This window comes from Corvus cornix, chromosome 2 (genome assembly GCF_000738735.6).
Source record: "Corvus cornix cornix isolate S_Up_H32 chromosome 2, ASM73873v5, whole genome shotgun sequence".
Lineage (NCBI taxonomy): Eukaryota > Metazoa > Chordata > Aves > Passeriformes > Corvidae > Corvus > Corvus cornix.
Genome location: NC_046333.1, coordinates 19,408,534 through 19,432,006, shown reverse-complemented (window position 1 = coordinate 19,432,006; position 23,473 = coordinate 19,408,534). Strand labels below are relative to the sequence as shown.

The 23,473-nt window shown below is 36.9% G+C and overlaps 1 protein-coding gene across 1 annotated transcript in view; it reads left to right on the top strand.

The window, feature by feature from the left end:
- The window catches only part of MALRD1 (MAM and LDL receptor class A domain containing 1), a 239,387-nt gene that overhangs the window by 193,248 nt on the left and 22,666 nt on the right, over positions 1–23,473 (top strand). The gene's annotated exons all lie outside the window — the stretch shown is intronic.

Here is a 23,473-nt window from a genome sequence, read left to right as displayed (position 1 = left end):
GACATTCATACAGGGTACTTCGATTTGGCTCTCAGGAAACAATTACCTGCAGATTTCCCCAAAAATGTCCAGTATCATAGAACAGAGAATTGTCTCTGCAAGAACTGTGGAATTTCACTAAGGTGGCTGTTTCAAAATTTTTTTGAACACATAAAGATACAAAGGGGACAAAAACCATAGGGAAGGATTGCAGATGAAACAGAATGAAAAGTCATTGGAAAATCAAGGGATTTGCAATAGGGGGGTTGCAATTTGTAAATTAAATCCTTGATCGAAAAGAAAATTTGCAAGGAAAAAGCACTGGGGGAGTAATTGAGATTTTAAGTACACAAGAGAATTATAAGACTTGAACTTCTGTTCAGACTTGCAAGAGAAAGTAACCCAAACAAGCAAATATTTTTTATCCACAGAAATCAAAGACATTTGGAATAAAAATATTAAATTAAACTAGTAAATAGGGTACTTTCCCTCAGCATTCAGTAAGAAACATATTTAATTCTGATGTAATGCAAAGGCAATCAGAGCAAAGGCACAGAAACAAGAATTCCTTAACTGGTGGACTAACATAACTCCAAGAGCTGTACATGCTTCTGTTGGGGAAATTCTACTCAAGAATGCCAGAACTCCAGAGCACGCTGCAATAGGCTTTCTGAAAACTGCCTGTAGGGGACATGGCTGGAGAATGGCAAATGGAGAAGAAAAGGGATAGCCAGATCAACAGTCTGATATCAATACCATTCAAGGCTTTATAATATTTTTAAGGAATTACTTACACATGTAATAACAGGAGAGTTAACCATTACTAAGATAAACTACATGACTGTTTGAAATTCCGTGTCAAGACCATGAAAAGACAAAAAAACCCCAAAAATGTACCTAAAATAATAAAAAATTTAGAAATATATCAGTTTTCAATACCCAGGGGGGAAAAAAAATCCAAAACCAAAACAACCAAACAACCCCCCAAAAACCCAAAACAACAGAACAAAATTAGAAATTATAATGAAAAATACGCTACTTTTTATTCTCAGTTCTTACTCTAAACTTCCTGAAAAAGAAATGATAAGTTTAGCTAGAAATATCTTCCTCCCTTGAGAGCAACTGTTCTTCTAGTCTGCAGGATAGGTCAGGAGAAAAAGCATAGTGTATAAGAGTGAAGGAAGCCTGTTGCACAGTAAGGAGAAGCCTGAAAAGAACAGAGTACAGATCCTGCCCTGACACAGAAGTGACAGAGAGTCTTCCCAGATACCCAGAGGTAATTGTGTGGGGATTAAAGTGATCTTAAAAGTCACTGGCTTTGACTAATACTATGCAGCGACACAGTGGAAAAGGAAAAAATTTGTTAACATGTCCTTTTCTTTTGATTTTATCTGGCAAAATGGATTCTGATCTTCCCCCATGTGAGATGATTGTGCTCTAGTTTCTATGAAAAAAGCCCTGAGTCTGGAGTTTAAAAGTTTCTTTGGCCTCTCTGAAAATTTTGGTTTAACAAAAAACAGACTGGACAGGTCTCAAAGCTTCATTTGATTCAAGGTTCCATCATGTTCCTCTAAGAACTGAAATTACTGCTCATTTTAGGTCAGATGGCAATACACTGATAGAAAAGAATAGAATTTCTGGAAAACATTTTTGCTGGTGATAATAGATGAGGTTTTCTATGTTTTTAATGCAGTGGGGTTGAAGTAGTTAACTTTATAGACCCCTTCTAGTTGTTTAACATGCAAGCATGGGAACAGTAAATTTGTAGTAGCTGCTTAGGCAAAAGAAACATTTGAACTCCTTGAAGAGACTGAAAGTGGATAGTAGATTTTATAAACTGAGTACTTCTCCAGTTCCTTTGATGCTGTATGTTTTTACATGTGTGAACTCGTGTACCTTAGATATATATATATAGTTAATACTTAGGGCATCACCCTGTCTTTCAATACTATGCAACTAGGAGGGATCAGTAGCAGGTGGAAGGTGAGGTATGACATCCCTCTCTGAAGAGATATCTGTAGACCTGGTGGAAAAGAGAGCAGTGCATACAAGTCTAGATAACATTTCAGTATATATTGGAGTGAGCAAGAGAGTTGGTATATCAGGTTGCTGTAATTTTTGTTCATGCTACTGAAAACAGCTTCTCTAAGCTGGTGCACAATGACTGCAATAATATCAGTGAGACGCCCAGTGTTTGAGAATGTGACTAGTGGTTGGTGTTCTGGTGGATGTTCTCAGGGAGAGTATGCAAGTTAAATCAGAGCAATGGTGCTTTGTGGGTGATGGTCATCTTCCTACTTGAATGAAACACAGCTTGATGGCTGTCCTGGACATGCTTGTTATCTGAATTTTTGAGTCAGCTTTGAAAGTCACTTGCATTTGTTTCTGCAGTTTGGTCAGGAGAGTAATTGGGGTGCATATCAAATATATTTATCTTGTACTTACCATTTCATGGGTATTTTCTTTGTCTGCCAAACTAAACTGAGCTTTCATCTGAAATTCTATGGCCACTCTGATTTGACAAAATGTGACTCCTATTTATCTTGACTGAGGTCTCTTCTGTAGTCAATGTGCAGCCAAGTGGCTGGTGCTGGCAATCAGCTACTGTGGTTGCGCAAGCAAATCATGATAGTTTGAGCAATAATGATGAGAATTTTTGCAATTTCAATCCTCTGATTTCAAAATCATTCCTTTGATTATATGTATGCTTTTCCCAACTGTTCATCCAGTATTTCTTTGTGTTTGTTTTATTTTAGCTTTAAAGTGAGACCACAGATGCCTGGTAACATAGGAGAGGAATATAGAGGATAGCAAGCAAGCTGGGAAAAGCGTGTTTGTAACACATTGAATTGGAAGGGTGAAGCTTCAAAGATTGTACTAGTGTTGAAAGAAAAAGAAAACACTGAGAACAGGAGAAAATAAAAACAAACCAACATCCCACCCCCCCAAAACAAAAAACCAAACCAAACCAAAAAAACCAACCAAAACACAAACCAGACTGTTCATACATACTTTTCATTCTCATTCAACTGGACAAGAGTAATACTAAACACTCACATTTAAAATGTACTAAACTTCACATATAATAAATGTTAAATCATTGTCAAATCATCAAATGGTTTGGGTTGGAAGGAATCTATGAAGTTCATCTAGTCCAACCCCCCTGCAATGAGTAGTTTCATCTTCAGGTTGGTCAGAACCCCATCCAACCTGACCTTGAATCTACCAAATCTCTGGGCAACATGTTTCAGCATTTCACTAAGTTAGTTGTAAAAAATTTGTTCCTTACATCAAGTCTGAATCTTCCCTCCTTTACTTTAAACCCAGTATTCCTGGCCCTGTTTCTGCAGGCCCTACTAAAACCAGAATTATTTAGGTTGGAAAAGATATAATACAATGCTTGAATTTCCCTTTATTTTATACAAATATTTTCTACATAATAAACCAAATTTCAGAGAATTTACACTGACTAGTACTAGAGAATATAATGAGAGCACTTTTATTAATGTCTGAACTATAAGAAGGTTTTATCCTTTAGCAAAAAAAAGTGATTGCATTCACTGCTCTGTAATTAAACAGAGTCATATTACAGATTAGAAATAATTCTTCATTAAACAGTTTTTAAATTCATTCAGTATGTAACATCTAGCTAACTGAGCTGTGGAGATTGGAATTGCAAGGAGTCATTATAAACAGATAATTAATTATGGCTATCTTTGTAGTTGTGTATCTAAATGCTGATTTGGCCCAAAATATAGAAACTGAATTATTTTGTTTGTTATTTTTATGTGACAAAAGTAAAGAAGATTACTTTCCCTTTTATTTTTTAGAAAAACAATTGATTTTACAGGGTGATAATTCATTCGGAGAAGGGGAATTCTTGCTTATTCTTTTTTAAAAAGAATAAAAATTAATTGATCCTTTATTTTTTGCTTCTTTCCTTCTCCTTTTTACCATGAGCTTATGATTGTAACACAAATGATCTGTTTTAAATTGCAAACAAAGTATTTTATCCTGAGTAGTACAATAGCAAGCAGTATTTCACAAAATTTAAAGAAAAAAGGGGGTTTTTGGTAGTTGAGACATTTTTTCAGAATCTGGTTTTGTTTTCAAAATACTAGCTTCTGGTAAGCACGATAATTTTTTGAGGAGCCCTGCAAAGTGGCATGCAGCTTTAAATAATGTCTTGGTAGACTGTTTGCTACCTCTTTCAGTTAAGTATCACATATGGCAAAGGAGGGAGATCCTGCATCCTCACTGGACAGTATTTCAGTGAGGAGCATAGGTTTGATCTTGTTTTTTTCCTAAACATGTTTGACTTTGGATCTACTCTTACCTGTATTGTGCTACTGAATTTTTGAGGACTGATGGTGGTAGTTATCTTTAAAAGTGGGAGGATTGTTTTAATATCACACAGGATGTGTGATAATAATATTCCAGCCTAAGAAAATGAAATGCTTGGAAGCATCTGGAATGTGATTTGATGGAAATATGGAGTCTAAACACTGACAATGTAGAAACACCAATCCATAAGTAAAGAGAGTTTGTAAAGGGAGAAGATGGTAGTTTCCATTTCAGCTAAATTTTCTCCTGCTGCTCTCAGAAATCCTCACCTTAGAGGGAGAATTGCTGACATAGCAGCTGCTGATTCACTGCAGATTATTAACTGTTCAAACAAAACGAACTGGTACTGATTTCACTTCTTCCCTAAGAATTTTCCTTTAGATTTACTGAACAAATGGGACATGGGTAAATTGGTGAAGCTATATTGAGCATATACACCTACTCAGGAAAGTTGTAGTCGTGAAAATCAATTGTACATAGAGGAGCAATGAAATAAGGATGCAGCCATGAATAAAAACAAAAGCCGTGATCAGTAGCCAAAAAGAAAACACACTGAAAACAAATGTCATGCTAAGATTTGGCTTTTGGGAAGCAAAGGCATATCTACAAACATACACATCTAGCATAGAGAAGGATTTTTCTCATATCTTTCCTTTACCCAAGTCTCATTTGAAAAGTGAGGCTGGGGCAAATTAAATAACAAATTCAGGTTACCTGAGTTGGGTAAAATTAAGAATAGGAAGACAAATTAATACATCTGTTCTCCAGAATAAATTAGATACAATTTGTCATGAAACAAAATATACAATATATAGATGGAAATGCATTTTAAAGATTTGCCTACAGGAAACTCTTTCCTAAAGTTTCTATTTATTATACTATTTTTTATTTACACTTGATCCTTTCTTATTTGGAAACGTTTCATGAAATCAAGATGCTTGATGCAGCAATACTCTTGCCTTTTAGTTTTTCATGTTTCTAACTTCATAACCTTTTCCAAAGGAAAATCCCATAGGGATTATGGTGCAATGCGACAGAAACTTAGATTCAAAAATCTTAGCATTTGGTCTATTTTGCAATAGTTGGGATGAAACAGCTTTTGCTTCTCATGCTGATTGCATGCTCTCAGGAAGTTCAGTGATCATTTCACAACACAAAAAAAAAAAGGAAAATCTGTTGAATCCTTCATATATCAGAATTCAGGAAATACTGTTCCTCTGTATAGAAAGATAAATGTCAAATTTGTTTAATAAGTTGGGGTTTTTTTCATTTATATTTTCCCCACTTGTACCGAGTGACTTCAAAGTAAATACGTTTGGCCGAATGAGTTTTACCTAGTGAGAAACTTGCCATCGAGCAAATTATCAATGGCATATACTGGCTATTTTTGTATTTAGAAGCACTTTACTTCAAGTTTTGCTCTTCTTCTCCCTCTGCAGATAACAGTATGATCCTGAGGTCAGCTCTTTATCACACTGAAGCCAGCTGCTTCATGCAGTTTGTAACTTCTAGAAATGACAAAAAACCTCCAACTGACATTTATCTTGGTCAAACATTATTGAATATATAGGGCAGTTTGCCACCTTCTGCAGTGAGGTAGGGATATCCTGTCAAGCTCTCCTGTGAGTGGTCTGAATCAGTGAATTGCTGAATCCAATGATTTCAGAAGGAATCTGTCTTTTTTGGTTTTTATATTATAAAACTAAAACAAGGTTGTCTCTATATAACTTATTAAATTTGACTGCACATAATTGAAAGCCAGATGTTAGAGTCAGTTAAATAAAAATAACTGAATAGAAACAAAGCAGGGTCTCACAACAAATGTTTCTAATCATGTTTTTTAGAAATCTCTAGCACTTGATTCAAATGTAAATCAGGCTTTCTCATTTAACTCTTAGGTTTTGGTCTTTTGTACAGAAAGACAAAGTTCAAGATATCTTTAAAACTGGAAACAAACTAAGTAGCGTATAGTCTTTCTCTGTTTTCCTGAGGTAAAATATTACTGTGACAAATGGAAAAAGTCTCTCTTGAATGACCCATTGATAGAATCTGAAGAGCAATCACAGTGGAAGTGTTTATTTTAAGTACAGTCCACCGGTCATTCTGGAAAACAAACTGTGAACTACGTATTTTCAAATTGCCTCTTAATGATATGTTTGCTGAGTGGGGACATTTTTACCTGTAAAGAAAATCAGCAAAGAATTTCTGGGACAATTTCTAAATTGAAGAACTTGATGAACATTTTGTACAACCTTTTCTTGCAAAATTTTGGAGCTGAAAGGTGCTAACACAGCTTTGGGAATAAAAGTACCTGCATGTTTCATTATAAAAGGTGATTTTCCTACATTATCAAAACCATTGCAACTCTCAAGATCAGAGAGAGAATTATATTTAGTGTCTGAACAAAAGAATTGATGTTTTAATTTAAAGATACTATAATCTTATTGAGAAGGGTATAATTTAGTAGCTACAGTGAAAATTACTCGGACATTTAAAAATGATTAAGCGAAAAAATTTCTCCTCAGTTGGATCAGCAATGCTTAAGTCACTGAAAGCATTCAACCTCTCTGATAAATATCCTATATTTCTCTTTTGATTTTCAATTCAGTCTTATAAAAGGTTCAAAGTAAAATGAGGAAACTACAAGGTGTAGGAAACCACAGCTGGTAAAGGTCCAATGAACCTTTACGTCAGAATGACTTGTACACCAAAACTATAGACTTTATTGCATTTAAAAATCAGGAGACAGGTTTGTCTTCAGTAAGGAAAAGCTTAGGATGTGGAAAGTGTATGTGTAGGAGAGGATGTATTTTGAGTGATGAGAGATTTTTTATATGGGAGAACGTTAATGAATATTGGATACTGGATGTTTGCCAAAGCATGGAGGGTCCCCTGAAGGGTTACTCCTACTAATACCAGATGCTCAAGAGTAGGAAACATGGATAGAAAGCTTTAAATCAAAACATTTTTTGTTCTATTTTGTTCAAAACAGGAAAGAATAGAAGTAAAATAATAAATATTTTTCAAAAGAGAGAAAAAAAGGGAACAATTGAGAAAGTATAAACAAGGATTGCAAAGATTCTTGTGCTACAGCCACTCCTTCTTCACATTCATGTGGCTGTCTTTTGTCCACAGAAATTTAAAAACATCTGGATATATCTATTTATAGACACATAAATTACTCTACATTTTTTGGATTATATTAAGTCAAACAATTTAAAAGTCTTAGTTCAGATGTTCTTATTTATCTTGAGTAACAATCTTTTTTCAGATTCAGTCTTCCTGGATTTAAGTGAAAGTAAGAAGCAATACTTGGAATGAAAACCAGTATTTTCACTCCCTAAGATTCCACCTGCATGTCTGCATATCAGACTTTGTTGTCTAGAATGACAATCAGCTCAGCATTAGAGTCCTCTCTGTAGGAGGCTGCTGGAGGCTGCTGGTTGGATACCCCTAATACAATACAGAATGTGTCATAAAAGCTGTAAGGGAGACTTTTGGAAAACACGTATATCGTGAAGCATGTTGATAAGAATTTTGAAGTGTGACTAAAATGAGGAGTACTCTGATACAGATGGGTCTTGGCTGAGGGTGTCAGGAAAGATGGGATTGGTGGGGGTCTGTATTTGAGGATCTGTGCTATTGAGTAAATCGTGTAGAAAAGACTTACATCTTGTATTCTGTACTAACCATGTCCTGACATTTGACCTACTCAGTCTGACCCACTAGACACATTGGTGTCACAATGTCATCAAGCTATCCTGCACGTTTGCAATTTTCCCTCTTGTTCAGTCAGTGAGAATTTAAGTCTCCAAGAATTATACCTTTTGTGCGGTTGCTAGGTGGCTAAGGGATTTCCTAAAAGCAGCAAATTCTACTAAATTAAGAACTTTTGAACTTTTCTTGCCAGCTTTTGCAGTGTTGACTGATCTGGAAAGCTCCATGCATTTTAATTTTAAACACATACAAACACTGAGGATTTTTCTCAATGCTTGGAAGGAGCTTTTCATGTTTGCTATTGCTCTAATCAGCTACTAGGTAACATCTCTAAGCGGGTAGCAGTAACTATGTGCTGTTCCCACAAAGACATTTGTATGTCCTTTGAGGAAAAGGTACACATACCTTTGAGCTAAAATAATTTTGTCTGCATCTGGAGTGAAATTTATATTTTCAATGTATGGAAATATTTTTCATTAAAAATATGTATTGGATTGTAAGACATAAATGAACTTTGAAATGTCCTCTAGAGTATATCACGGTCATGTGGCTCATGCAAGAATTACAGTGTGGATCTCAACACCAAAGTTACTGCAGGAATAAACTTCTGTGGTGGGTTGGCCCTGGCTGGGTGCCAGATGCCCACCAAAGCCACTCTATCACTCCCTGCCTCAGCTGGACAGGGGAGGAAAAATATAATGAAAAGTTTGTGCATTGAGATAAGGACCAGGAGAGGTCACTAAGCAATTACCATCACAGGCAAACCAGACTTGACTTAGAGAAATCTCTTTAATTTATTACCAATCAAATCTGAGTAGGGTAATGAGTAAAAAACCTAGATTTTAAAATGCATTGCCCCCACCCCTCCCTTCTTCCCAGATTCAACTTGACTCCATGATAACTCGGGTAACTCTGAAATAGGACAAGAGAACATAGTCTTAAGCTGTTCCAGGGGAGCTTTAGGAAGGAAATTAGGAAGAAGTTCTTCACAGAAGGAGTGATTAGATATTGAGATTGCCTGCCCAGGGAGGTGGTGAAGTCAGTGGCCTTCCAGATGTTTAAGGAAAGACTGGATATGCACTTAGTGTCATGGTCTAGTTGAAATGGTGGTGTTGGGTTATAGGTTGGACTTGATGATCTCAGAGGTCTTTTCCAACCTAACTGATTTTGTGATTCCTCATTTTCTCTGCCTCCTCCCGTACGGCAGTAAGGGGGATGAGGAATGAGGGTTGCAGTAAGTTCATCACAGGGGCAGCCACCATCCCTTATGTGCTCAGCCTTGGCCAGTGCCAGGTTCATCTTGCAGCCAGCTGGCATTGGCTCTGTTGAACATGGGGGAAGCTTCTGGCAGCTTTTCACAGAAGCCACCCCTGTAGCCATCTCAGCAGATACCAAAACCTTGCTGTGCAAACCCAATAAAACATCAATCATCAAGCTAGGCTTCAGAATTCAGTAAACTGCAGGAGGTGGAGATTTTGTTTGTTTGATTTTAAATGACGGAGGTCAGAAAGGTTTGGATTTAAATGAACTGTGTGTTTGAATTTCTGCAACCAGATTTTGGTAGCTGAGAGGGGGACTACAGGTGGGGCTTCTGTGAAAAGCTGCTGGAAGATTTCCCCCATGTCTGACAGAGGCAATGCCAGCCAACTCCAAGACAGACCCACCAGTGGCCAAGGCCGAGCCAACCCGGGAAGATGGTAGCACCTCTGTGATAATATATTTAAGAGGAATAAAAAAGTTATTGCATGGATGTAATTGCACTCAGAAAAGAGAGGAGTGAGAATATGTGACAGCAACAATTCTGCAGACAGCCAGGTCAGTGGAGAAGGAAGAGCAGGAGGTGCCCCAGATGCCAGAGATAAGATTCCCCCACAGCCCATGCTGAAGACCGTGGTGAGACAGCTGTGCCCCTGCAGCCCATGAAGATCCATGGGGATGCAGAGATCCACCTGCAGCCCATGGAGGAAACCCACACCAGAGCAGGTGGAAGCCTGAAAGAAGGTTGTGATCCCATGGGAAGTCTACACTGGAGCCGGCTCCGGGCAGGGACCTGCAGACCCATGGAAAGAGGATCTCATTCTGAAGCAGCATTCCTGGCAGGACTTGTGATCCCGTGGGGGATCCACTCTGGAGCAGCCTGTCCTTGAAGGGCTGCACCCTGTAGAAAGGGACCCATGTTGGAGCAGTTCCTGAAGAACTGTAGCACATGTGAACCCATGCTGGATAAGGTTGTGGGGAATTGTCTCCAGTGGGAGGGACCCCCCCAGTGTAGCAGAGGAAGGGCTTCTCTCCCTGAGCAATGTCAGAAACAACCTGCAATGAACTGATGATATGGTCATTATCCATCTCCCTACACCACTGGAGGGGGAAGAGAAAGAGCCCGGGAAGGAGAGCAGAGTCTGGGAAAGGTGTTTTTATGTCCCATTGTCCTGCTCTGATTTTGATTGGTAATAAATTCAATTAACTTCCCCAAGTCTGTTTTGCCCTTGACGGTAACTGGTGAGTGATCTCTCCCTGCCCTTATCTCAACTTGTGAATCTATTTTTTGCATTTTCTCTCCCCTGTCCAGTTGTGGAGTGTAGTGATAGAGTGGCTTTGGTGTGCACCTGGCATCCAGCCAGATTCCACCCACCACAAATTGTTTCCCTGAGGATGAGAAAACTAACTGACCAGGATGCTTGATATTTTATGTGTGCTTCTGTATTAGCAGACATAGATAACAAATTATCATATGGCTTCCTAACCATGCTGAACTAAACCGTGCCTTATCTCACCCTCTGGGCAGCCACATGAAAGCCAAAACCATGATCATTCTCTTTGTGGTCAGAGAGAAAGAATTGCCATGAAGCCCAAAGTGTCTTCTCCATTTTTAACTCTAGTTCTGTACATACTTAGGGTGCCTTGGCAGCCGTATAAATTCCTTGGAGAGAGGAATATATCAGTTGTGTATAGACACATGCATTGCACTTAGGCTAACCTCAACAAGTGCCTTTGTTGGAAAAGAAGACAGTATTGGAGGCAACAACATGTGACAATAGCTTCTTTAATGTAAGTGCTAGGTGAGATTATACAGTAAGGATTGTCTAAATTCTAACATTAAATGTGTTTAAGCTCTGGGTCATTGACTTAGTATACTAGAAGAATATTTTTATTGCTCCATGAGTTTCTTGTTTCCACTTTTAATTTTCCAATTTCTTACTTTAATCCTTTTGCCATTCATTCTTATTAGCTATCGTGTTTTCCATTGATGAAATGTCTGCTCAAGCGAGTTTGGTGGCAAAAGTTGTGCAAATATAAAAACACTCCTTAGGGTTGTAAAGTGAAGCTAACGAGTTTACTACCTACAGTAAAAGGGAGCCTGTGTTCTGCAGTCCTTGCATGCTTGAGTTTCCTATGCAAGCTACTGCTAGTGCAGCTTTGCATGACTAGCAGCTGAACAAAACAGTTTTAAGCAGGGCTACATAGAGCCAAATATCTCAATGTGTGCTTTTCACAGAGCAGAATTCCAGTTTGAAAACACTTATTTCTCCTCTGATGGTTTCATTTTCAGATTTTAAGTACTCTTTTGCAGTCAACTGATTTTTACTTATTTTCAGGTAAATTAAAGTGCACAGCTTGATTTATATTGTAGTCTATCAAAAAAATTTTAAAATTTAAAAGTCAGGACTTATTAACAGACTTCAATAGATGGGGAAAAAAAGCTTTTATTTGCCTTGCTTTTCTTTATCCTTTATTCTTTATCTTTTGTAAACCAATATTTTATTAATGTGAACTTTTTTGGGACTTAGGAAAATAGAAGATCTCCTAAAACCTATTAATATTTTAGTGTGTGGAAAATATTGTTTATATAGTCATAGAAATTAATTAAGATTATCTTCCTGGCTCTCTTGCTTTTAGAGTTTAAGGTGGGATGATTTGGCAGAATGCATTTTAAGAGGTGACACAGCAGCTACTCGTTATTATAGTTCTAGTGTTTTAATAGGTGTCACCAACTTTTTCTTCATTTATAGACTACTCTTATGACATCAGTAAAGTCTATCACTTCCTTTGATGCTAATAAGATCAGCACAAAACTCCACATACTGAGAATATTGTACTTAATGGAAGTAGCTGAGAACTTTTTTCTGACAGATCATAAGATAATAGAGGAAAGCTAAAAATGAATATACAGATGTGTTGCCAATACCATAAACTAGATTATCCCAGTACAGCAAGTATAGCAAGTATTCTTCATTTAGGTTTTAAATCTATACTTACACGTATATACATATGTACATATATACATATATACATATATACATATAATGCTTCTACAGCTATCTTTCTAAAATTTTCTGCCCTTAAAATTCTTTTCAGTATGCTGTTACTACCTGCAGCAACATAAAAGTTTCTGTAAACACAGGAGTTGGTAATATTCCTATTGCTTTGTTCTGATCTACAAAAATCATACTGCCACAGAACTATGAACACCTCATTTCAAGATGGGACCATACAACACAACTGGGCATTTAAATATAATATAGAAGTTGGTATATTATCAAATTATGCTTTCTTAGCTTTTTAAAATTATATACATATTTATATTTCCACCAAAACATATCAGAGAGTAAGAACAAAAATAAGATTTTAATAAGTGACAGAATGAGACCACAAGAATGGACCTGACAGTATTTATTTCTCTCTGTTAAATGTTTTTATATGGCAGAACCATTCTGTAGTTGAAAAAGGTGGTGAAACACTTATCATCATTCTCTTTGCAGTCTTATACCTACAAGAAGGTCAGTGTCACTTGAATCTTAGTCTTGTGAAAAAGTCTTCCAGAAACCCTTTGCCTCAATAATCCTGAACTACTCTGCAATTCTACACTCTGAACTTCCCCTAATGGTACAGGTTGCATTTGTACTTTGCACATTATTTCCTGATTTTTCATTTTAAGATGCATTCTTACCCATCACATCTCACTGAATTTTTTGCCCAAACTGTCATCAGCATGCATCTCAGTTAATGCAGCATTGACCGTCCTTGCTTGCATGACTAAAAAGCTTTTAGGCCAAAGTTCTTCAAAAGTAACTGCAGAGAGGATTTTTCTTTTTTATGTCTCTGCTCCCTCTTCCTTATTGCATCAAATGTTAATTATTGACCCTGCTTTCCTAGCCTTCATAATTTATTCCAACTCCATCTATAATTTTATATTCAATAAGTATAATTTGAATATGTTTCAAATACTGTTTGCTCGAACAGAGTACAACCTGTCCCCTACCCACTAAACAACAACAGCAATAGTTTGTCTATGTTTTAACGTGTCTCTGCACCCTTGTCAAAGTTTAGAGTAAAATTAGACAAAACTCTTTGTACTTACTGAGCAGAAAGTGCGTTTCTCTTTCAAAATAACTTCATTCCAAATGTTCATGAAACAAGGACTGAGTGCAGGAAGGAATTAGGCATCTGCTTTCCTCATAAATCCAGAGAATCAAAGCATAGTACAAAAATCTTGGCTTTGACATTTGAGCTTCTTTTACAACTTCTTTTCTTCAGTCTCTTGCCTTGTTTTTTAATTACTTACTTTGTTCTGGTAGTATGAAGTCCTCAAAGCTGATATTGGCATGCAAAAGATGGAACAAATAATTTGATAAATGTTCAAGATTGTCTTTATTTGAATATATCTTCTTACATCTATGAAGAATGTACAAGTAGTCACAAAAAATGCACAGCAGTGAACTGTACAATTCATTTGTTAAGGCAGGCTAGACTGCAAGATTCAAAGCTATGTTGATATTTCAGAAGTACACATCTGCTGCAGTATTTATCAAAATTAAGCTTCCCCTTTCTAGGCTGACTCAAGAAAGTACTTTATAGTTCACAAGATCTTTGGGGAAAAACAAAGAAAACAAACAAACAAAAACACAAAATCAAAACCTTAGTTGATACCATGGGCTAAACTCATTCATTTATACCTTCTTTTTCCTTGGAACTTGGGAGAAGAACAATATGCATTCAACTTAGATGATATTAAGGATAATTCTTAAAAAGACAGACAGATTTTCCCCTGGTTCTAAAAATTCTAATTTTTTTAGACTTTGCTAAATATTGCATGATGGAATTAAAGATTAGTTAGAAGGTTTATCATGTTTTCTCCTTTCATCTTTCCCTCTCAAGGACATGTTAATAAAAATGAGAGTAGAGAGTAGAATCACAGAATCATAGAAATGTTAAGACTGGAAAAGACCTCCAAGATCATTGAGTCCAGCCATTAACCCAGTCCCACCGTGTTTCTGCACAACCGTCTCCGTAAATGCCACATCCACGTTATTTTTTGAACATTTCTAGAAGTAGTGACTTTACCACTTTTCTGGGCAACCTGTTCCAATGCATGACCACCCCTTTAGTGAATTTTTTTTTCCTAATATCCAAACTAAACCTCTCCTGGTGCAACTTGAGTCTATGTCCTCTTGTCCTGTCACTTTTTACTTGGCGGAAGAGGCCAACCCTCACCTGGCTGCACCCTCCTTTCAGGCAGTTGTAGGGAGCAATAAGGTCTCCCCTGAGCCTCCTTTTCCCCAGGCTAAACACCCCCAGCTCCCTCAGCCTCTCCTCATCAGACTTGTGCTCCAGACCTTTCAACAGCTTCATTGCTCTTCTCTGGACTTGCTCCAGCTCTTAGTGTCTTTGTTAGTGTTATTATAATGTTAATCTTCCTCATAGTTATTGTTATTCTTGCTTAAATTCTCAAGGTAAGGAATAATTTTTTTAACTAGAATAAAGCATTTTCAAGTTTTCTGGTGAAAAGCAGAAATTTTATGAAATATACTGAAAAATGCTGTCTATTCAGATAAGTGTCTACTTAGTTATTTTTGATAGAAAATATCCCTTCTGACCAAGCCAAAACCTCTGGAATATTAAGAAAATAATACTTGTCTTTATTCTTAGACTGTTTCTTTCCATACAAGCCTGGGCTATCACTGTACAGACACACCAGGGGCATGTATATGTTACATGATGAAGGGGAGAGGTTCTGAGGAGATGGAGTAATTTTTCAAAATATGAATAAACAATTTTTCTTCTTGTGAATGTTGTGTGTCCTCAATACAAAGTATTTCCATCCAATATCCTGTAACAGTCTCCTTTCTAATGTTACTGAAATACAAAAGATGTCAGAAGACTTTATCTGTGGCTCATAGTATGGTGTGGTGTAGTGTAGTTAACCCTGGCTAAATGCCAGATGCTCACCAAAGCCACTCTGTCACTCTCTGTCTCAGCTGGACAGGGGAGAGAATATGAAGTGAAAGGTTTATGGGTTGAGATAAGGACAGGGAGACATCACTCACCAGTTACCATCACTGGCGAAACAGACCTTGACTTTGGGAAAGCACTGATGGTCTCAGCCTTTGCCAGCAGCAGGTCCGTCTTGGAGCCAGCTGGCATTTTCTCTGTTGGACACAAGGGAAGCCAATGGCAGCTTCTTACAGTAGCCACCTCTGTAGCACCTGCCTGCTTCCAAAACACTGCCACACAAAACCAAAACATGTAGCATTAGTGAAACAGGAAGCACAGAGAAAATGTAAACCACATTTTTTTAGCAATTTAAAAAATTATTGAAGCTAAGTTTTCAGAGCAGTGCCAAGTGTGTGCATTCCTTATGACCAATTTTACTATTCTGCAACAAAGAACACACAAGGAAATATTTTTTGCTGTTGTTATTTTTAGGGCTGTTCAAGCAGCAGTTTCAGACACAGATTTATGAAGCCTGGCAGTCCTGAGAATAACTGTGCAATTCTGGAATTGAGGATTTCTGAGCTTAGGATGTGCAGCTTCCTTAACATAAGGTCTTCCAAAGCATACAAGCAATTTTAAAGCCCATATCCTACCTACTTTCAAGAGGCTTTTTGATAAAATATCATTTAAATATTAATAAGGGTCACCCTTTTCATCTATGACTTCATCAGTAACAAGCTTATAATAGTGCTACCTCTCCTCCAGAACTTTTAGTGTGCTTGTTCAAACTCTTTATGAGAGGGACTCTTTGGACTTTGGTTTGACTTGATGAAATGGGACCCAGATATAATAACAAACACAGGAACTGCAGGAGTAAATTTTAAGTAAACAGATGTTAAGTTTCTACATACTTAGAGACTTCTGATTCTAAACCAGTTTTTGGAAAAAAATTATTTTGTTTCACTGTGAAAGCATAATATGTTCTTTGCAGAACACTTGGATTTTCTTGTGTACTTTTACCAAAAAATTGAAAACCAAATTAATTATCAGCACACTTTTTTGCTATTTAATTTTTTATGTTACTGAAGCTCCTGGAAGACTAGTGTCAGAATAAGGCAATGATAGATGTACATAATAGTTTGATGAATAGATTCTGCTGGACTTTATTTGTGAAGTACTCTAGTTCGTGAGTAGACTCTAGTTAAGAACATTCAGTAAATATTATTTTCAGTCATGTAGTAAAGCCAAACTGGAATGATTTATTCTTCCTGGAATCAGTGCTCAACTTTCAATGAGGCTTTTAGTTTTTTGCTCATGATGTCACATATTATATACAGGAATAAATCAGATATCCTAAACAGCAAGCAATATTTTTCTGTCTTTAATTTCTTCCCACTTCTTTTATGTAAATGTTGGTTTATGTGTTCATTTCTGCTTCCTTAGACATGACTGTGGACTATAGTTCTTGTAGGAAAATATCAATGATATTAATTGAAATTCCACATCTGGGATCTAGGATAGACTTTACATATCTGTTATCAATGAATGTATCAAATTCATCTGTATTTTCCAAAGAATGCCAGGGTAAGGTATGAATTGATGCAGCTACAATTGCTCTCTAAACAGTTCCAATCTTTCCAAATAATTATGCTACGTTTTCAGCCAGTTCAGGCAAACCACAATTATATGCAGATCATAAGGGATGGAAGGATTATTTGCCTTTCCATCCACATTCACTTTGAAACCCTGTGTTTATAAAATGTCATGAGAAAAGCAGTGCATTTACTGACCTTCCTTATGATTAGCTAAGCTGGAGTTTAGGGGCCAGAGAACGACTTTCTTCCACTGCATGGTTACCACAAAATAAGTACATCTGCTGTAACTTTAAAAGTGTGGATCCAGTAATGCTTTTTTAACCACCACAGATATGGCACACAGGACATTTCTCCAATTCTTGGCTCTTGATTCCTGGTGAAGTCACCACCCACAAAGTATTGTCTGTGCAAGTCAGACTTTGGCAGCAGGCTCAAGAGCTAAAGGCTCAGACCCAAACCATAAGAGATATGTCAGCAAACAGTTTAACTTCCTTTTTGCTGTGTGGGTGACCAGAGCAACAGGAAGCCTGCTTTTATTGAATCCTCATGGAGAGTAAGTTCTCAAAGTCTCTTTCTTGAGGAAGAAATAAAAGGAGAGTTGGAACGGAACTGCTTAGGAACAAGCTCAGGAAAAAATAATTAACCTCAAAGATAAATAAAATCACATAAAGGTTTATTCACAAGACCACCAACTGCATGAACACCAAGTGTGGATCTCAAGTTAACCCTTAAACCTTCAAGAAAAGGTTTATAATAATCTGAGGTACTAGCAAAATTCCAGTGGTGAAATAAAAAAACAACATTCCGTTCTCAGTTTATAAAACTAAGAGGATCTTTCAGTTTGCGCTGATGTTCATACAGGCTCTACAATATGTATATGCCTGCACCAAACCCTGTTTCCACTCTTGCCAATACTTTGGCCCCACAAGATTTGTATTTTTAGATTCATTCTTGAGCACTATAAGAAGTACATAATATTAAGTGACATGACAATAATAACTGAAACAATTCTTCAATGGATGTAAATGTTCTTCTCTCCATCTGTAAATGTAAAGTGAAAAAGCCACTCAACCGTACACCAATGTTTACTCCATAAATTAGGCAGATTTTTGCTCACGTCTTACCAAAAGGAAATACTTTGAAATAGAACTTTTAAAATTGGTTTGTGTTAGGCTTGAACAGTTTTTAATAATACCCTGGATCTAATTTTTCCTTTTACTTTTGAATTTGTTTCTAAACTGTCCTTCACAGAGTTAGACATTTATTGACCTTTATAAACTACAACACTTGACCTTGACTTTTTTCAAGCTCTGATTTGAAATTTGTGACAAAGCCCAGTCCTTCAAGTACCCGTTCTGTTTGATTGACAGTTGCCATTTTTGAATGTTCAAAGAATCATTTTTATAATCTTTATCCTAGGATTTCACATATTTAAATTTATTGGATTTTCCTTGTGACCCTTAACACAGCTGATTCAGTTTTATTCTTTGTTATAGTCTTATTTTGCCCCAGTTTAAATGTTTTGATATTTAGGTTACTTCAGATCAAGCATGATTTTTTTTTTTTTTTTTTTAATAAGTAATACCAACAGAGTCTCTATTATGTGAAACCAGTGATATGGGTGTTCTTTTTCATTTGTGTTTAGAACAACTCATTATTTTGGTTTTTGTTGGTAAGTGTGCCTTTCTTCCTCACTTTTTTTTTCTTCATAAGATCTTCTGTGGAAAAATCCTACATAGTAGTCATGTGACATTTATCATCTGTCCTAAATATAAAATATTAAGGAAGATACTTTTTTGTTGGAATTCCAATTGAAATCAAGTGAAGAGGCTCAGAAAATATTATTATCTGTAAACTCTTATGGATGGACATCACTTTTAATCTTCCATCTTCAGAAATCCTAACTGCTCCAATGGTTGTGATTATATACCCATCTAACTGTTGGCCTTCAAAGTAAGTCTTGGAACATAAAATAGGATTATAAACTTTTCTTTCGCTCCTGGATATTTGAGAAAAAGAACATGAATTGAATTCCTTATAATAGAAGTCTGCCATAACTAACTTCTTAAAGCAGAAAATCTATATATCCATAAAATGTTAAAAAAATATATATGTAAATCAAAGTTTGAGATTTTCTGTACAGCATCCCAAAAGGTACTTTAGGTACTGCCACTTAAAAGTCTTCCTTCTTACAAGCAGGTGAGAAGCAAATAATTGTATTTTATTTATGTAATTATTTGCTTGTTTATTTTAATGTATTTAAGATTAGAGTTAATATTTTGGCTTTCATTTCTGTCAAATCAATTTAGAGTTTATTAAAAAGCCGGGAGAGGTGGGTGGCAGGGGCATGTGTATGCTTGAGGCCTGAGCCAAAATTTGTTCTCTGAACCATTTCAAATAGCTTTTACTCTCAAATAGAAATTATTCCCTGTCCTTCAAGTCAATTAATTTAACCTTTCATCAGGTCAGCCTGAGCAAAGAGCTGAGTTTTCTGTATTCATTTGGCTCAGTTAAGCTCAGGAGAAGGGCATGCAAGAATCAGGCAGTGTAGCAGAGAAATCTCTCCGGTGGTGATACGTAGGTGTGTTTCTAAACTGGTGAAACTCTGAGTCATTTTAGAACATTTCTAAGACCTTGTGCCCAAGTAATAGTGAAAAGACTCTCAGTCAGGCACAAGAAGTATGATCCTGATTATGTGAACAATTATGAATAAATTAATTGCTAATACAGCCTCTAATTACTGCTAATGTGTTATATAACATAAGCAAGTCTAAAGGGTTATATTGTAAGCAGGTTCACCTAGAAACAGACAAGTTTGCAGTCTCTGGCCTTGAAGCATGCACATTTAAAAGGCAGCAAAGCACTTATGTAGTTTCTTTAGAATTTTATCTCTGTATTCGACTGGATTTTAGTGTTTTTACTCTCCTGTTCAAAAGTGAAACCCTGGCAGGGCAGGGATCCACCTGGAAGATGCCTACAACCTCATGAGACCAGTTGGCCCAGTCTCCAGCAGCGTTTTATACATTTTCAAGCTGCTGTGCACCAAAGTGAATCACAATCATCACAGCTTTCCCACCTCTGGAATCATTTATTGTGCAAGCTTCCAGACAGTTCCTCCCACAATAAACACCTGGTGTCCTTATCTTAGGGCAAATCACATTGTCCATTAGACACTCAAGGGGGAAGGAGGCAGGATGCCCACAAAGACTCAACTATAGACCCAATTATCTCTCATCACTCACAGACCTTAGAAATAACCACGGGATGTGTTCAGTTAATAATGGAAATAGGGCAATGCCAGTTACAGAGGTGGAGAGAGATTACCTGAAGAGCTAAAAATTAAGTTAAAGGTAGCACATTAATGATGATGATGGCAGAGGTGTAAATACTTATAAAATATTATTTTGTCCCGGTATTGTTCCTCACTGTGTAAGAGCTGAGGGAAGAAAGTAGATACTGTTTTTTCTTTCCATTTTCTTCTGGGGTGAGCCTGACTACAAGATTTTTCACAACTAATTTTCAGGGAAGGGAGAGAGGGCAAGAGGGAAGGGAGGATGGGAGGAAGGAAGGAAGCCACAGTGTATGCTGTCAGCTGGCTATGCTAAAAGCATGCTCATTCATCAAGATTTCCTCTTGTGCCATTCGTCAATACACAGTTCTGGCACAGGGCTGCTCTCTGGAATTTATAGTAAATAACTGCTGAGCCTTCCCTTAGTCTATTCAGATGTAATGACTTATGAGAAAAGGTGTGTCTGTTTGGGACTAAGTCTTAGTAGACATTGGTCACAATTGCAAACAGAACAGTAGAATTCTGTATCTTTAAACTTCTTTTTTATCCTGATACACTAAGGAAACAAGTTAGTGCAACTACTGTTCTATTTGTCAGACCATGACTCTTTCTACCTAAATCTGTATTTAGCTGGTCTGTCAAATTTGACAAATCTTGACGAGAGAGAGCTGTCCAAGATGTGATATCCCTAGAACAGTTTTTAAAAAAATAGGTACTGAAGAATGACCTGAAAACCTAATTTTTAGTCCCCCGCTGTCTTTAAGGCAAAATGGAAGCATGAGCCTCAATAGTTACCTATCCCTTTTGCCCTGCATGTATTTGCCAACACAAATCTCATGACACAGCGCTGTCTTGTCCAGCAGCACGTGCTCATGTGAGAGAGTTGAGATCTGAAAGAAACAGGCTAAAGGTGGAAGAAATCATTAAGACATGAGAAATGTAATTTTATTGAGTGCACGAAGGGATGGGAGCACATAGAAAACTAGGCATCATTAAATCCAGTGTTAGCAAAATATATTTTTATTAAATTTTCTAATAATCACAATATACAATCTAATACTTAGAGATATTAAAGTCTTACATAAAGACATAATTTAGAGAATAATGAAAATGAACGTTTTTATCACTTGTGCTGTATATTAAAAAAAAATATTTTATAAAGTAAGTTCCAAACATTGGCTCACAGAAAAAGTCCATCAAGCAAGATATTCTCCTCTGGTTTCCACCTTTTCAGACAAGCAGAGGCAGGCTCAGACTCCTGCTGCTTCATAGCAGCTGCATGTCTCCTCTTGTACTTGTGCATGGGAAAACACCTGCAGACACAGCTGCTACCTTAGCCAATCATATTTACTGGACGTTTTACCATATTGTAACACCCAAAAGATGGAAATCCCTAAAGGAAACTTTAGTTCTGTGGCTGGCAAGGTCACAATATATTATGATCTACCTTGAGGTCAAATTCAGGCCAAGAAAAGAATTGGCTTTCTTTTCCTAATAATATTGTTATTTTTTGATCCCATAAGATGTACTTGCAAAATGCTCTATCTTAAAAGTGGATGTGCCCAGACTAAACACAAAAAAGGCTTTTAAAAAGTCAGCTTTTACTGGAATCTGAATTAGAATACTATTTAAATTGAGAAACCTCAGTGTGACTAGGAACAATAGAGTAGAAACAAGAACATTTACTCAGAGCTGTCCCCTTGACTACTTGTCCTCACAGATGTGTTCTCACTTCCCTGTTTGTTGTGGTTAACTCAGACATTTTCTGAGTAACTGCAAGCTTTGCTCCTTCTCCTTCTGTTCTAAAGGAACATCCCCTGGGCTCTAAGGGCCTGTCTCTTTCCTCTCCCTACAGTTGTTCCTCAGCCTTTTTAGGTGAACCACAGGCCAGCAACTTTCCAGTGTTTCCCTGTCCTGCCCAGCCTGATTTCATCTGCCATCTCTGCTCTTCTCCCCCCCTCTCCTCTGGCTGGTCAGTAGTTTCCCAGAAAAGAACAGCCTCCTTGCTCCATCAAGAGGTTCAAGCTATCACACTAAATAAATGAATTTAACATAAAGCCGAAACTTAATATGCATATTTACCTTTGGAAACAAGCAGGCTGAGATTTGAAGAATTTCAGTATGAAAATCAAGCACTGACTGTTCTGGATAAAATGGCAAGAATGGACAACAAATTAGCCTTGCATTATCCTATCACTGTTTCACAGCTCTCTACATGTCCTTGGTGCCCACAACATATCTTCTGGGCTTCAGTAGGCTAGGTCCAGATGTGATTCTGATGGTGAGTTGTGGTTAATATCACAATATAACCAAAAAATTATACCATACAAGTTTTGGATAGAGAAAAATGGTGCCATAGACTACTGAACTCTAACACTTATACTATTTCCCAAGGCAAGAAAAAGGACAGAGAAAAACAGGCAGGAAACTTTTAGATGAAAAAACTGGAAGGTGTAAAGAGGAAGGTCATCAATTACCTCACAAAAAGAAGGATAAACTTGGGGTTATTCTTGTTTTTACATTAACAGTGTCAAAAAAAGTGCTGTGAAAAAAACCTGCTAATAAAAAAAAAACTAGCAAAAGAAATTGAAAACATCAATGTCTAACCTCACTCAAAAGATTGTAAATTATCTTATGCAAATAAGTTCAGTCTCTTTTTACACACTAGAGAGTTGATTACCTCAGGTCATATTTGAGAACATATATGTAATAATATAATATATTACAAACTTATTTACTCTAAAAGAAAAAAGGAACCAATGTACATCAATGCGATACATTTCTTATTATAATTATTTGAAGATATTTGTGAAATTTTGTTGTCTTGTCTTGGTTTTCAGCTATTTGGTGTAGAAGAATAAAGGCAGAGCATTGTACCAGCTTTGTAACAGACTGTTTCAAGAGCAGTAAAAAAAAAAAATCATCTGCTAGGAACTCTGCAGAAAAAAATATACATTTTTTATCCCAAATAGATGAAAAATTGCAATGTCCTTAGATGACGAGAAGTGGGTTAATGAAATCACTTTTTCAGCTATATAAAAGCTGACTTCAGCTTATATAAACCTCTCAGTGCTGTGGCTTTACGAAATGTAAATCTGCCCCTTATTGATACAGAATGTTTGTCATGGCTCCCTGCCACCTTGTCCCAAGTGCTGCCATAAAATCATCAGCAGAAAAACAGAACATAGCAAGGATTCTTTGATCTTACAGGTTTTTGGATACTGCCTCTGTCTGTTAGGGCTGTTGACAAGCAATGCAGGCTAACTAGGCTTTTGTTCTGCCTGGCAGTACATGCTAAAGGAGCATAAAGGCTGCTCTGAATTGTTCTATGTACAGT